Source organism: Dipodomys spectabilis, unplaced genomic scaffold (assembly GCF_019054845.1).
Source record: "Dipodomys spectabilis isolate Male_0828 unplaced genomic scaffold, ASM1905484v1 ptg000205l, whole genome shotgun sequence".
Classification (NCBI taxonomy): Eukaryota; Metazoa; Chordata; class Mammalia; order Rodentia; family Heteromyidae; genus Dipodomys; species Dipodomys spectabilis.
The window spans coordinates 868,047-875,416 of record NW_024870882.1 but is presented as its reverse complement, the minus strand read 5'-3'; positions in this window follow the sequence as shown (position 1 = coordinate 875,416).

Sequence of the window (7,370 nt, the reverse complement as noted above, 5' to 3'; positions counted from 1 at the left end):
GAAGATAGACAGTCCTGTGATAAAGTAAATTTACATTTCCTAGACACTGACTTATACTTCCAAGCCACCTTGGCCTCACCTCCCATGTAGCCCTAGATCCTCCTTGCTTGGGCAGCCTTCAGTCAGCTGTCAAGATCGAGTTGGCCAGAGCCATCAGCAATCCCCCATTCCCCACTCCACTGCCAGCCTGCTGAGAGGGATGTGCAGTCAGAGGCCCAGCTGAGGAGAAGGATAGGACATCGCATGACTGAGGCCTCCCTCTCAGGCAGAGGAGACCCTATGCCAGCTGGCATCGCTGACCCAGAATGCCTTGGAGGCGGCCAAATATTGGGACAGCCAGACTTGTGCCCCAGAGAAAAGTTGGAACACAGAACTGTGGCAATTCAGGACTCATTGTAGACCCTGATAGGGGGCTAAAGGCAAGGTTGGTGTGAAGGAGGGGCACCATCTGAGGTCAGAAAGAGACAGACCAGCAACCAGGAAGGGGACAGAAAAAGACAAGGGAAAATTATGCACACACACACACAGACACACACACAGACACACACACACACACACACACACACACACACACACACACACACACGGATATTCCAAGCCCTTAGCAGTTCCTGAGAACAGAACCATGAACTCCCTCTATTAGGATCACATCTAACCCGTGAGAAGATGGCACTATCATACTCAGACTAACTGTAGACACAGCATTGAGCGTCTCATATCTGGAATGTCTCATTATCCAGCTTGGAATTTCCTACCATACACACTGCTATGTGGAAAACTCAGCCAGCCTCTTTGTTTAATGTTTGTCATGGGGTTTGAACTCTGGGTCAGGGCGCTGTCCTTCAGCTTTTCAGCTGAAGATGAGCATTCTACAATTTGAGCCACAATGCCGTTTCCTGTTTTCTGGTGGCTCATTGGATATCAAGACCCACAGACTTTCCTGCCCAAGCTGGCTTTGAACCGTGGTCTTTACATCTCAGCTTTATGAGTAGCTAGGATGACAGTTGTGAGCCACGGGAGGCGCCAGACTTCATCCATCTTCATATGCCCAGAGGAAACCCAATTCATCAGGACACAAACTTCTTGCAACCCTTTACTTCAGACTTTGAGACCCAGCATCCAAATCCATCCTTCATTAGGGAGAATACAGACACAACAATCCCACCCCTGCACCCATTTGCCCACTCCCTGCCTGCCATAGACCTTGACCACTTGAGTTCTTGGTAAAGCACCATCCATTCTACCGTGGCTTCAAACTGGTGCAAACTTCGGGAGTTCTTAGAAATGTCTGTAAAGTGAGGCAAGCACCTGGTTTCTCAATCACAGCACCCTCACACACACACCTCCACAACTTTGCAGCAAAGATGTTTTACTTTTTTTTTTTCCTATTGTGGGCTTGAACGCTGGGTCTGGGTGCTGTCCCTGATCTCTTCAGCTCAAGGCAAACACTCTACTACTTGAGCCACAGCACCACTTCCAGTATTCTGGTGGTTTGTTGGAGATAAGAGTCTCAGGGTCTTTCCTGCCCAGTCTGGCTTTGAACCGTGATCCTCAGATCTCACCTCCTGAGTACCTAGGATGACAGCCATGAGATACTGGCACCCAGCAAAACATACTTTTCAATGCCTGTCATCCTATCCTCTCAGGAGACTGAGATCTGAGGACTGCAGTTGGATGCCACCCTTGGCAGCAAAGTGCATGAGAACTCTTTATCTCTAATTAAACTCCGAGAAACCTGGAAGTGGAGCTGTGGCTCAAGCAGTAGAGGGCTCACCTTGAGCTTAAGAGCTGAGGGATAGCGCCCAAGCCCAGAATTCAAGCAACATGCCTGATCAAAAAAACAATTCAGTTTTCACTAAAAAGTAGGAGCAAAAATGTGAGATTGAATAGTAACTAGAGCATTATCATGACATTTATTTCTCAGTGATCATTGTTGTAATGATTAATGAGAGTTTTCCAGCCAGGTTTAGCTTGAGAGTTAGTGTTAAGTAATGGATTAGATGGTACGTAAATCTGAAATTGTTTTAGGGTACAGGGGTTCAAGAAAAGGTAGGATCATTGGAAACTACAGTATTTTTCCTGATAAGAGAATTTGAGGACAAATAATATAATACTTCATGTTAGGGAACAAGATAACTTCAGAGGAAGAGTCAGAAAATTTGTGGGAATTAGGGCAAATTGAAACGCATTTCCAGAGTGCAAACTGGAATATCCATTAGAATTGGACTATCATTAGAGTGAAAGTTAGGTTTCAATTCCAGCTGGACTTAGAGTTAGCCTTAGAGAAATGGAAAGTTTAGTGTCAAACTCAAAGTAAATCTTCGAATAACAAGTCTAGTTAGAATTAGAATGAATGTGAAATAAGAAACTGCTAATAATATTAAGATTAGGGTATGATTAGTGTGAGGGTTAGCCTCAATATTCCAGTTAGGGTTAGGGTTACAAAAATGGCAAGATAATGAGTAAAACTACAAACTATTTTTAGAAAGATGAGTTGAATCAAAGTTAGGATGAATAAAAACGAATGTATTTGTATGGCTTTTAGAATTCAAAGGCTATCAGTTCTAGGGTTAGGGTTATTGTTCTACTTCAGGTTAGACTTAGGCTTAGGGAAGGGTAAGCTTTACAGTAAAACTGAGTTTTCTGCTAACATTTTCAAGTAAAATAAGTTTGAAATTTAACAAAAGCTACGGAGTTTTCCAAAGTTTCCTATCCAAGGTTGAATAGGGTTAAATTTAGAGTTAGGTTTCTAGTAAGGTTTATATATAGTTAGGGTTAGGTACTAAAGTAGATTTTAAATAAACGTGCAATTCTTTTTGGAGATATAGGAGTTCAGTAAACGTTAAGATCAGTGGAAACTGTGAGAGTTTACATGATATGAAGATTTGAGGTTAATGATTCATAATAGGGAACGATTTCAGAGTCCAAGTCAGGGAATCTGTAGGATTTGCAGCAAACTGCAAATCATTTCAAAGATAAAGAGTATCTGTTAGAATGTGTCTAAACTCGAGTATTTTCCATTAATTTTAAGATTGGTTTACTATTATCATCAAGATTACTCTTAGTGTTCTGTCCAAAATTAGAGTTAGTGTATGTATATGCACTATTCTAAGGCTTGAACTCAATGCTTGGGTTCTGCCCCTGAGCTTTTTGCTGTAGGCTTGCATTCTGCCACTTGAGTCCACTTCCAGCTTTCTTTGACAGTGAATTGGAGATGAAAGTCTCACAGACGTTCCTATCTAAGCTGACATTGAACTGAGATCCCCAGATCTCTGCCTTCTGATTTAAGATAGGATTAATGCATGAGCTACTAGTGCCCAGGAAAGTGCCTGAATTATACTGATTGTTTTTACTTTTGTTCGAGATTGAGACTTGAATTCATTATCTGACAGCTTTGCTCACTAAGTAGCACTCTGCCACTTGAGCCATATCTTCAAAAATGATTATTTTAAATAGCTGGAGTCATTAAATTTTCTTCAGATGTTATGTATCATTAGTGTTGTTCTAAAATTATCCTAACCAAAAAAGATTTATTGACCCTAGAGATTATCTGGGCAGATTCTCATGCTTTGCTTCTAATTTCATAACATTTTAGGGACATGATTTTTTAATCATTATTTTAAGTAGCAAAGCAGTTATCATTAAACAAAGCAGTTTATGCGTACAATATACTTTGATCAATGCCAACCCTTTCAACATTCTCATCCATCCCTCCCCTATACACCTCTTCCTTCACTCTTCTTAATTTTGTAGGATATTTACTGGATTCCTCTCTGTATTTTCCCCCTTTTCTCCTATTCAATCTTCTACCTTTCCCACTTCACTCCTCTTTTGACTAACCACTTCCCTATGATCCAGCAACTCTACTACTGGGCATTTACCCGAAAGATTACAAACCAGGATATAGTAACGGTTTCAGCACAACCATGCTTACTGAATCAGCCCAGATACTCCACAAGAGAGAAATGAATCAAGTAAATGTAATACACACACACACACACACACACTCACACTCACACTCACACACATACACACACACACTTGTAATTCTACTTACCCATCAGAAAGAATATTGTACCATTTGTATCTCTCATTTCTCATTTCATCTGCCTCGTATCTCATTGCTATCATATTGTCCCTGTAATGCAGGAACTGACACATGCAAACTGATATAAAAGATTTTCAGGGTTATGGGCTAACCATAGTTTCCTGAGTATGAGTTCTCTGCTCATTGTCTTTGTCTATTCATGCCTTTGAGTAGTGATTGTACAGATTCATTTGTACCATTTGCTACACGAAAAGAGATTAACCATACATATATAAGTATGTATATATATATATGATTATATACATACACACACACATATATATATATATATATATATACATACATGGATATATGCACACATATGGATATATATTAAATACTTGAGTACATTTTATGTTTTCAAGAATTATGGAATTAACAACAATCACATGCATTTTCCTACCTTTTCAATTTTTTCAAAACCTAAAGAACTTTGTCTCTTTTGAATACCTAATTTTTAAGATAATATCACCATCTCTGATCTGTCATTGGCCTTGAAATTAGATGTTCAGATATGACAAAGTTATTTAATCTTTTTGGTGGAAGAATGGCATATTACTCGGGTTCTATTCAGGGGTTCTCTGCTTGCTAGACAGGAGTTGTCTGCATAGCACCAAGCATATCAACTACTTTTGCCATACTTCTAGTCCATTTCATTTACTTGAGGTCTTGAACTTTTGCCCTGGTTGGATCTTAGATTGACTGAGACCTTGCTACCTATGCCTCAAAACATAAATAGCTAGGATTACAGATGTGAACTACTATTTCCAGCTCATTTGTTGAGATGGCAGTCTTGGCGGTTATTTCTTTGGCCTGGCCTCAGACCAAGATCCTTGTCATTCCTGCTTCCCAATCAGCTGGGATTACAGATGTGGCTACTATACTTGGTGTACATAACACCTTCTGTTTTGTTTTTATTTTGTCGGTCGTGGGGATTTAACTCTGGGCTTGGCACAGTCCCTGCACTCTTCAGCTCAAGGGGAGTGCTCTACCGCTTGAGCAACAGCACCAGTATCGGTTTTCTAGTGGTTTTATGGGAGATAAGAGTCTCACGGTCTTTCTTTCTTGAGCTGTCTTTGAACTGTTATCCTCAGATCTCAGAATCCTGAGTAGTTAAGATTACAAGCGTGAGCCACCGGTGTCCCGCACACCTTCTGTTTTTAAAAGAGGTTTTCATTGTAAAAATCTGTGTAGAGGGGTTATAGTTACATGAGCAAGTAAATGAGTACATTTTCTATCAAGCATTGTTACCTCCTTCTTTGTTTTTCCTCTACCCTCCCCTCTCACCTCCACAACTACACTCCCCTCTACTCCCTTCCCTACTTCCCCGCCTATATTTTAAAGATCCTTTTTCAACATAGTGTCTTGTGCATCTCATTGTTACAATGGGTCAGCCTGTATCATTATTTATCTATTTTGTTTTTGCCCTTCCCCTCCCCAAGCTAGAGAAGGGAGTGTACAAGATGCAGGGCACTGACACTAAATACAGTGAAAACAAGCGTTAAACCATGGGGGAGAAAAAGAAACACATTAGATTATAAATCCTATCTTGGGGTTCATTTTGTTAACAGCATCTTATCTGGTCGTATGTACATAGCTTTTGAACTTTTATGCTTGTCCCAGACATGTAATAGTTATTGCAAATAAGGGAAACCATTGGACCAATGTTTCTTTGGTTTTGGCCTACTTCACTTGATATAATGTTTTCTAAGACCTCACTTAGAGCTCCCCTATGATGCACCAGTCCCCGTTTTTGGGCATTTTCCCAAATGATTACAAACAAGTCCATATGAAGCTACTGGTACAAACTATGTTTATTGCAGCATTACTTACCATAGCTAAGATATGGAACCAACCCAGATACCCCTCAGTAGATGAATGGATCAAGAAAATGTGACACACACACACACACACACACACACACACACACACACACACACACACACACACACACACACTGGAATTGTATGCTTCCATCAGAGAGAATGACATCGCCCCATGTGCTGGGAAATGGAAAAACGCAGAAACAATTATATTAAGTGAAATAAGCCAGGCTCAAATAACCATAGGTTCCATGGTTAATCTTAATTGGAGTAACTAGCACATGGTACCATATAACCATATAACAGGATGTTATGTGAAATGAACCCCAAGATAGGGACACAAATGATTTTTATTCCATGAGATTCTTATCTCTATATAATCCCCCAAATAAAGTTGGAAGGGGAGCTGTCATTCAAATACAGGGCACCACCCTTGAGGGAAAAAGCCTAAGTAACAAGGTAAGGTCCTAAGTTTAAACCATAATATCAGCACTCAAAAAATTTGATTTGTTTTCCTTGAGGTTTTTATTAAATTGCTCAGGAAAATAATCGACTTTGAATTTATGTTTAGCATTACTATTAAAATCATGTTATATTTATTTATGTTATTCTTCATTTTCTTCAATTTCACTTACACTTTAATACCCAGTAATGATAAGAGATGACTACTGTTTCACAAGTTTTTATGTCAGATGCATATATGGATGAGAGGTGCGTACAAGGATTTTGGACTGAAAATAGATATTTTCAATGTCTTCACATAAGAATTCATAGTTGAAGGAGCTGTGGGCATGTATGAAATAAACTAAAGAAACCAGCAAGGAAAGATAAGGTATGATTCTGAAAAACAAACAATTTTGGAAGAAAAAAAAAAAAGGAAAATATGTAGCTTTCGGTAGGAACTTTGTAACCCAACTACACATTTAATTCCTTACTTCTAGTGGAAGGCATTTCAGTTAACTTTATTTTACAAAGTTAAACATGATTGACATTTAATACTAACTGGCCTTTGTCTCAGGTAAGCAATTATTCTAGCCAGGTGCAAGGGGCTCATGCCTATAATCCTAGCTACTCAGAGAGCTGAAACCTCTAGATCCTAGTTCAAACCCAGGCTGGAGAGGAAAATTGGTGAGACTTTTCTGTGGCACTGTGGCTCATAGTGGCAGCACTAGTCTTGAGTAATAAATCTCAGAGACAGAACCCAGGCCCTGAGTTCAAGCTCTCTGAAATTATTCTTAAAATACTTGTTCTCAGTATTTCTTTAACTTGTCTAGAAGAATGTTTTAAACTTAGGGATTTTTAATTTCATGTTGTCAGAATTGATTTTTAAGATGTTCAGAGAAAAATTATTTATAGTAAGAACTGGTTTGTATTGCTTTGTATTACGTTTTGCTTCTATACCTATAGATCAGCTGGAAAGTAGACGGCCAAACCTCTCTTCCCCCCACCAAATTTGTAAA